Raw genomic sequence first — 9,347 nt, forward strand, 5'->3', positions numbered from 1 at the left:
CCATATTGGCTGGACCTCAAGAATGGCCTGCAAGTGGCTTGGTTTCTGTGCTTAAGAAAAGGCAGGCTGCCCAGCAAAGAACATGGCGGAGGGCAGCCACTGGGCACTGTCTCCAGAAATCATTCCCACTTCTTCTTGGGACAAATATTGAATTTATTATTCCTTCCATGGTGCCCCCTACCCCTTGGGAGATGGGATTAAGAAGCTCTGCACTTTTGCTCATTCCTGGGAGGAAGGTATTTATTAGGACAAAAGAGGAGCCTGTGCTCCCAAAGGCATCCATGGGCAGGCATCACATGGGCTTGCTCTCTGTTCTGGAAACCGTGACTTCTTGATGGCATGGGCAGAAGGGACAGGAGCCTACGAGAACCAGGCTGTGACAGCCGGGAAGCTAATGTATGTTACCTCGGAATCCACCAAGGGGAAAAACTTTGAAACATTTTAAAAATGCAGGTGCACAAATTACTCATGCCAGAAGCGGCAGTGGCACTTTGTAATAAAATCTTATGTTTATTTTCCACTGTTGAATACACATACCTTAGTGTTCCCAGAGAGAGAAGCCTACAATGCTATCCAATGAACAGTTTGCAGATGGATTAAATACATGTACCAATGAAATAAAACGTGCAGATTTGGGGCTTTTTGCCTCCTACCTTTGCTCTGGGCCCAGAGCTCCCCAATGATGACACGGGAGGTTTGTGCAAAGATCTAAAGTCGAGAAGGATTAGTTTAAAGAGTCAGATGGAAAAGGACACAAATGAAAATGCCTTCTGCATGAGCCTGAAAACCAAAACTTAGCAATGAGCGATTCTAGCTTCGGAGGCTGTGACAAGTGATTGCAAAGGAGGGAAGTTTCCAGTCACTTCACAGCAGGTAGGGCAGTGGCTGGAGAAGCACTGTGGGATTTCTTACTCAACGGGACTTCCTGGTTCTTGAGGAAGCTTTGGAAGGGGGGAGTGTGGGATATATGTAAGGGTCTTTGTTTTATATATATATATATATATATATATATATATATATATATATATATATATATATATATATTTGATATTTGAAGTTTACAGGGGCAAATCTTCCAGATGCTGCTTCCTTCTAAGTCATTTATTTTGGTGACAATGTATTTGAAGGCTAATAGTTGAACAGCACTATTATTGACACAGTATAGGACACCAAAATGTGCAAGACAGGGTACCAGAGCTCCACTGGTGGAGTTTACAAGCCATACAGGGTACAGCAGAAGTATGAAATATTCAGAAAGTAAAGTCCCTTGAGGGAAAGGAGAGATCCCTTTGGCTAAGATCAAGGGAGAGATAATAAAGGGAGGGTAGGTTGGTCTCTAGCCTTTAGATACAACACATGAGCTGGTGCTTAGGGAGAGGGGAGGAGAGAAGAGTTTGAGAAGGCTTCCATTGTTGCCATAGGCTTTGGTTAGGAGAATCTTAGAAATGCATCGAGTCTGCCCTGCTGGCACAGGAACACATCCCAAGACTCCCAGGTCCTCTCTATTCCACATACGGCCATTTGGACCCTGGGACTTTTCTTATTTGCTGGGTCCAGCCAGTTCTCCCTGGAATCCACCCCCAGACAGCTATTAGAACTGATCATGTAAAAGACACATTGATTCATACACACGGGCACACACGGGAGGACTAAGCTGGCCACTGTCCCACCCCACCGTCCCCGAGTCTGGATGGGGCTGGGCTGCCCATGGACAGTGGATTCCAGCCTGCTGTGCAGGGAGCTAACTTTCTGCAGTGTCTATTATCTCATGGAGGAAGGGAAAAGAGGGCACAAAATGAATCTCTCTCCGTGTCAGAAATCCTAACAAGGATGCACAATGGCCTGCTTTCCCCCAGCCTGGTGACAGAATTTGCATCTGCCACAAAGGGGAACGGGATCTCCTGTCTATCCAAAGCTTCCAATCTGTTCTGGTTCTTTCTTTCCTCCTCGGAGGCGGGCAGAGGTGGCACTACACATCATCTTCCTGGGAGTTGCATACAAGGTGGTGCAGGAAGGGAGGAATGGCCCTCCCCGTCCCCTGGCTGTCTCCTATGGGAGGGGGACAAAGAGAAGAGAGGGGCATGGGGAAGCCCCCCAAGAGCGGCTTCCTCCCTGCACCGAGTCTCTCATCTCTGTGTGCCACCCCCAGCCCCCTCTAAATCAAGTAATTGGCATGTACAGATTGATCAGTAGCAGCGTGTGGCACGCTCAACAGAAGGATCAGCTGTGGCATATGTACAGCTGGGCAAACCTGGCACGTAGGTGTTTCAGCCGGTGTTCGGGAGCTAGCTATCCATCAGCAGCCATCTTGTTGTGTTTGTTCATTTAAGCATCCGCAGATGGGGGGGGGGCAGAGAGAGAGAGAGAGAGAGAGAGAGAGAGAGAAAGAATTTCAACATCCTCTCCCCTTACAGATCTGCCCTGAGGGTTACAATCTTCTTTCCCACTCTAAGCACTCTCGGCCATATTAGGTTCTATTTTTGCACCCCTTCTTCAACTGCAATGAGGATTGCTTTGGCATCAGAGGTACCACCTGCCGTATGTTCTTTAGTTCCTGTTTGCTGTAAAGCTTGCTTTGGGTCTTGGGTACCTTCACAGCTCATTCTCTGCAAGGGAAAGCAGCATTTCGGTCTTGAGGTAACTCCCCATAGGTCGCCAGCTTCCTCTAGATGGAACTCTGCCCTGCTGAGCCTCTGTGAGGATCCGCTGCTGTCTCTAGCTTTAGCATTTCTCTGTGTCTAACAGGCAACAGCCTTGAGAACACAGATCCTGGAGGAGGGAGAAGAGTCTAGCTGAACACTGCCATGCGGGGAAAGGGGGAGCCATTTTCAAGTCTTCCTGAATGTTCGGTTGCAAACTTGAGATTCTGATTGTGGTGAAGCTTCAAGCAGGTGAAAACATGAGATGAAAGGAAATGAAGTGACTACTGACAGACCAGACTGCTGAATGACTTAATCAGGAGAAAAATCAATGCGTCCAAGGCGGCCGCCCCCAGCAAAAATCAATGGGGGAGAGGGCTGCTGGCCTCCACCCCTCCTATGTTTGTATCTGCCCCCCAGACCACCCAGAACTCTTCCTGTCCTACCCATGCCTTGTCCAAAATGCTAACTTAGTCTGTCGTTTAGCTACTCCTTGAATATTTTATGGAAATCTAGCCTCTTACCCTGAATTAATAAAGACAGGACCACTATGATAATGAACAACCTCAAATTGCATAGGATTAACATAGCTAAAAGTTGAACTCTCTCCTCTACTGAGATGAGTATGGATATTTCTCTTCTGGCAGGTTTTGTGGGTGGCTCTGCTCCAAGTCATGACTCAGGGATCCAGGCTTCTCTCATCTTGAGATGTCTCCAACTTTAGCCCAGAGGCCTCCCCGGTGACTGTAGAATAGAATAGAATGGAGAAGGCTCATTAGGTACTCAATCATCTTGGCCTGAAAGCAACACTTACTACTTTTGTTCACATTTCTTTGGCCTGTGTTCAAAGCACTTGGCCCCAAGTAGATGTGAGGAGTTTGGAAAATCAAACCCTTGGTAGATATCTTCAGAATCTAGATGGTTGGTTCTGCCACATCTCTCCTCCCCTAAATAATATCCTCATCCTCTGATGAACAAAACAGACTCCTAGGTCCTCCAACTGGAAATTGCTTCTACATTTCTACCTACTCTGAGACTTCTTTTTAATAAGACTAATTTCTACTTGCCCTTATCTGGTATAGCCATTCCACTATTTCTTTCTTCTTGTTGTCTTTAAACTTTTTAGGATCTATTTTCCTGTGTCTTTGTTCTCTTTGGTTTTTCTCTACAACTTTTCCAGTTTCTATGCCAGTACTTTTGTTTCTTGTCCTTAAGGCAAATCATATGCCTTAGTTGTTCAGGACCATATCCTATTGTGGGCAGATTTAAGTTCTAATTAAATAAAATTTTGGAGATTAAAGCTACAGGTGTCATTAAAGTTATTATTTTTTTTTTATTTATACTGGTCTTCTAGGACTTCGAGGGTACCTGAAATATTTTGCATACAGTGCCACCTGAAATCTCAGGGACGAGCAGGTGACCTGGCCAAGGCATGGATACTTGACAGTGCCCAGCTCAGATCTCACCCATGATCTTCCTCTGTAGATGCTCATTGGATTTAAAGTGGCAGGATGCTGGGGATTATTATAGAAGTAAGAGGTTTTATTCCTTTACGGAGAGGCTATAGCTTTCCTACCTGTTCAACAAATCATCTTTACTTTTCATTAATTCTTTCTTTATAAATTACTCTAAATGAGATCATGATACCCCCCTACCCCCCTATTGAAGCTGTATGGGTCTCATGAATAGCATCACAACAGCCATACTCTTCTGATGTTTAGGGACCTTCAAAAGCTAAAAAATCCCCTGCCTGTGAATCATTCAATCATCTACTGAAGAAATGTGTCCACTGACCACTCCTATGTGTACCCTTGTAGGAACCAAAGAAATGAAGGTGGTTAAACAGGGTCTTTGACTCAAAGAGGCCATCGTCTCATGAAGGCGATAGATAGAAGTGAAGAGATACAGTTTTGATAAAATGTAAGCTCTATCTTTTTCCTTTGTTCAAAGATACCAGCATGGTGCAAAATGAAAATTGCTTAGTTCTATTTAGAAGGGAGGAGATTGGAGAAGATTTTGCTTTGTGGGGAATTTGATGCTTCAGTTGGGTCTTTGGGAAATGAGAATTTTTCTCTATAAACAAGATGATATGAAAAGAACAATCTAGTCCATAAGAATAGCATTTGCAAAGAAAGACAGGCATAAATTAGTACTGAATAATACAATAATAATAATAATAAAATCTCCATGGAGTAGAAGTTTAGGGAGTAGATGTGGCCCCAAATGTGGAAGGCTGGGTAGTGACAAAAACAGATTAGGTAGAAAGAAAGAGTCCTGATTGCCATGGGTTAGGGTCCAAGGAAGCTTGACAAAAGGGCGGAGAAGGCATGCCACTCTTTGAAGTAGCTCTTACTATGAAGAGAAAGCCCAGTGTGACCCTCCAGACTGTTCTCATGCTTTCTATTGTCTGCCCATACCTGCATCCCTTTTGTTCCAAAAGCCCTTTCCTATTTTATGCCTTTGCAAGTATCTGTGGTATCTTCTCCGTGTCCCAAACCTTGCTGACTCTTTCTCACACATTCTATCCCATGCTGATGACAGTTAAGGTGCCTACAACCTACCTGGTAACCATGCAGTCAAACTCTAGCTCATGTAGAACGGGCCCGCAGACCACCTGGTCCTGACTTGTTACTAATTGTTTTGTTTGAAGAACTTTTTTCTCTCCAACTATATTGAACATTCTTCAGTGGAGTGGAGTGAGTCATCCTCCACAAATTGTGTCTCCCATCAGACTTAGCAGAGTGCTGACCACTTAGGAAATTTCAAGTACATAGTTATTGATTAACTTCAAAGGAATACTTGGAAGGTCATCTTGGGGTTACCTACATTAGAATTGCCTTTGGTGGTTGTTAGAATGCAGATACCAGGGGCCCTGTCCAAGGGCTACTATGTCAGCCTTCTGAAGGGACATCTGTGTGCATATATGTGTATATATATATATATATATATATATATATAAACATTTATTTATTAGTTATACTTGGATACAATACCTTTATTTTATTTATTTTTATGTAGTGCTGGGCCTCACATGTGCTAGGTGAGTGCTCTACTGCTGAGCCACAACCCCAACCCACATCTGCATATATTTAATAGGGGACCTAGATGATTTATTTTTTGACATGGCAATTTGAGAATCAGTGGCCTATAGTAGGAGTTGGCAAACTCTTCCTGTAAAGGGCCATATAGTCAATAATTTCAGCTTTGTGGCTCAACTATAGTCTGTGTTGCATATTCTTCTTTCTTTTACAACTTTTTTAAAAAATGTAAAAACCATTCTTAGTTTTTTAGGCTGTATAAAATGGGCCACGGGTTGGATTTGCCCCATGGGCTATAGTTTATTGAACTCTGGCCCCAAAGAGGGGCTCCTTCACCTCCAGAGACTTCAGAGACATGGGAATTCCGGTGGTTTCAGGTGTGGACCATCCAGAGATAAAGCTCCTCATTGGTTCTCTGCAGGGAGCAGCATTTCCTTACTCTAGAATTTCCCCCTTGTACCCTGGCATCATGGGAATGAGCCTAGCCTTCCTGGGGGATGTCCTCTCATGAACATTTGGTTCTTTCTGCCCGTTCCTGGGACCCACACCCCTTGGCTTGCTTGTGTTAGGTCTTTAACAGGCTCTCTCAGTAGGGCACTAATATGGGTTGGTGAGGCACTGAGGCTGGATCGAAGGCTGGGGAGCTGTCATCTCCCAGCCTGCATAGTTAGCAGATTGCTTTCTGCAGAGGTCTAAATGTCAGCTTCTAAATGGCTCAGGACTACCTGTCCAGTCCCCCCTCCACCTGTCCCTGTTTTAGGTTCACCCTGGGCCTTTTCTTAGGTGAAATTAGAAGCCCCACCCCACCTTCTCACTCACAGGAAGAGGTTGACAGTGGTGAAGAGATTGTTCTCCTCATGTGGCTCCTTGGTGAGGTGTGAATTTGCACAAGATGATTCAATATATTTTCCTGTGTGTTCTTCAGTACATTCCTGCTGCCCAGTGCATTTCTGACATTTCCGTGTGCTGCTCTAAGCTGCCCATGACCCTGACCCCGACTGTGGCTTTTAAGCAAGGAGAGCCAGAATAAACACATACAAATCGTCCTTTGCAGAGCACGTCTGTGCCCGGGCAGCCCTCGGTTGTGTGTCGTGTTCCGTCCTCCACGGGCTGTGATGAAAGACTCACTGGCTATCCTTCCAAGTTGGTTTATAAGTCCTGCCTGCAGGCAGGGGTGGACAGGATGACCCCTCCAGTCCCATCCAGTCTTGGGATCCTGTGATTTCTCACGTGAGTCCACTTTGTGCTCGGGGGCTCATGCACATCAATTAAAAACACAACAGTTTATGCTTCTACAGGAGGGAGGAAAATGAACCATAACAGTCTTCCTATCTGAACCAGACCTCATTTTTCCAAGTCACCACCTTACTCTCATCTGTAAAGCGCTAAATAGCCTGAGACCCAGTTATCTTTGTGACAATCTCTCCCCAGGTGCCCTATCCTGGTAATTATGCTCAGCGGGAATGCTCTAGCTGCCCATCTCTGGAGTTAAACTCATTAAGACAGGAGGCTGAGAAATCTCCACAGAGGGTCCCCACCTTGAAATGATGGGCGCGCTCTCCTTCCTAGGCTACTGGGATTGGGGTTTGGAGTTTGGGGTCCGGATTGCCACAGAGCTTGCTTAACCTGGATTTGCTGCCCTGAATTGTGCTTTGGGGAAGATGCTTACTACGGGGTCAGGAGAGAGGAAGAGCAGAAAGGAGGCCACAAGGAGTTGCCATATTATGAAATGAAATGCAGATGGCAACAAAGCCAAAATGTTGCTTTTTCCAAATTGTGAATACAACGACCATGTTGATTTTTCTCAACTTAAAAGCTGATTTCCCTCTACGACACATCAGAAGATGGGACATTTTCCCCCTGTGCTGAGAAAGTATACGTCTTAAGAACTTGGGTAGGGTACTGATCGGGCTGGAGGCAGAAGGCCACTTGAGACATGGGAGAAGGGACATGGCTCTGCATCAGAGAAGGGCAGGGAAGGGAAGATGCTTACAGAGATGGCCCTGGCTGGAGGTCATGGAGCAGAGATCAAGGTTAGGGGCAGGATAGGGGCTGGGAGGGAGAGGGAGAGCAGGAAGGAGTACAAACAATATCCAGGGCCAAAGCTCTCAATGGATTGGTATGGTTAAGGGAAGACATTCCCTTCTAATTAATTAGTGAAAAGGAAAGGAAGTTGCTAGAAGGAAAGCAGAGTTAGTTAGCTTTCCAAGACTGTAACTGAAGACCTGAGATCAATTAAGTTGGTGACTTAATAAAAGAAAAGGTTTATTTTTGGCTCACAGTTTTAGAGTCTTCAATCTATGGGCAGTTGGCTGTGTGGTTTTTTGGGCCAGGCAGACCATTGGCCCCGAAGGGGACAGCATGGTTGAGCTACCTGCTCACCTCATTGTGGAAAGCAACGAGAGAGAGAGAGAGAGAGAGAGAGAGAGAGAGAGAGAGAGAGAGAGAAGAGGTAGGGTCCCACTACCCCTGTGAGGGCTTCCACCCCAGGCCCTCACCCACCATGTTCTAACTTCCTTCCACAAGGCCCCATTTCTTAAAGTGTCTACCACCCCTCCATAGTGTCACGCTATGAACTGAGCCTTTAAACCCATGGAGCTTTGGGGACATTTCAGATCCAAACTAGAGCAGTTTAGATACAAGAAAATCAGAGCCCAAATTTGCTCTTCGTTTGGTTACAAAGAGCAAAATATGTCCAAGGAGGAAACCATGAGAGAAAGAAAGAGAAGAACTAACTAGAAAGAGATCTAAGGTGCTCTCTAGGAGAACAAGAACATTCTAGTGTCTTGCAGTTTGATGAGGATTGGGTAAAATTTTTTAAAAGACAATAAAATAATTCTCCATTTGTCTCATCAAATGGTAGAAAGTTGATCAAGATATTTTAAGAGACAATAAAATAACTCCCCATTTGTCTTTTCTAGTGGATTGAAACGTCCGAGTGCTACAGATGCTACAGATGAGACAAAGTAAGAGATGTGTTCCTGATCATGTGACAAATAGCTTTTCCAGTCAGAAGTAAATATAGTAAATTCCACACCCCATTTGTCTACGTTGGACAAAAAAAAAACAATATTATTCCTGTAGTGGTCAGGAAGGGACCACCCTATATTCAAGTATCTGAACAGTGATAATACCTGGAAGAATCTTTCAATGCTAGACTTTATGAAGACGATAAAAAAAACATTAATTGAAATGACTGAACATATGCTATGAAATGAGAACTATATGTGGTACACCATAAAGTATAATTATATGCAAGAAGCCATAAATGAATCTATGCTGGGGTTCTGTTATTAGGTTCCGCTGGATCGTCACAAAAAGAAGCAGTTACCAAAACAAAACAAAATGAAGAAACGCTTGGATGTTTGTGAAGACGAGTAGAGTCTTTGTCCTGATGGGGGTTGAGATTATTGATTTATGTATGGATTTGCTTATTTATTTATTGGGCATTGTCCCGGTGCTTCTAAGACTCTTGATTCTGTCCCATAGAGATTTTAGCTCCCAGAAAACAGGAGTCTACACTGGAATGATTGCTCAGTCCTGGTCTCAGAGCTTTGTAACTTGGGGTGGGAAGAAGAGAATGCAAGGTATTTATTCTCTCTCTTTTCTACTGCAGGTGATGTTCCTGCCGGGTCCTTTGTAGTCCCAGATCCTCCATGCAGGCCTTCCC

The 9,347-nt window shown here is 44.6% G+C and overlaps 1 long non-coding RNA gene across 1 annotated transcript; it reads left to right on the forward strand.

Moving 5' to 3' along the window:
* Positions 1–599: 599 nt before the first annotated feature.
* Positions 600–9,086, forward strand: LOC131424058 (uncharacterized). The gene is made up of 3 exons (XR_009226487.1): positions 600–873; positions 8,599–8,643; positions 8,975–9,086. It is a non-coding gene; the product is annotated as an uncharacterized LOC131424058 (long non-coding RNA).
* The last annotated feature ends 261 nt before the right edge of the window (positions 9,087–9,347 follow it).

The sequence above is a fragment of the Marmota monax genome, unplaced genomic scaffold (assembly GCF_021218885.2).
Source record: "Marmota monax isolate L192 unplaced genomic scaffold, Marmota_monax_Labrador192_F-V1.1 WCK01_AAM20220418_F8-fsc00126, whole genome shotgun sequence".
NCBI lineage: Eukaryota > Metazoa > Chordata > Mammalia > Rodentia > Sciuridae > Marmota > Marmota monax.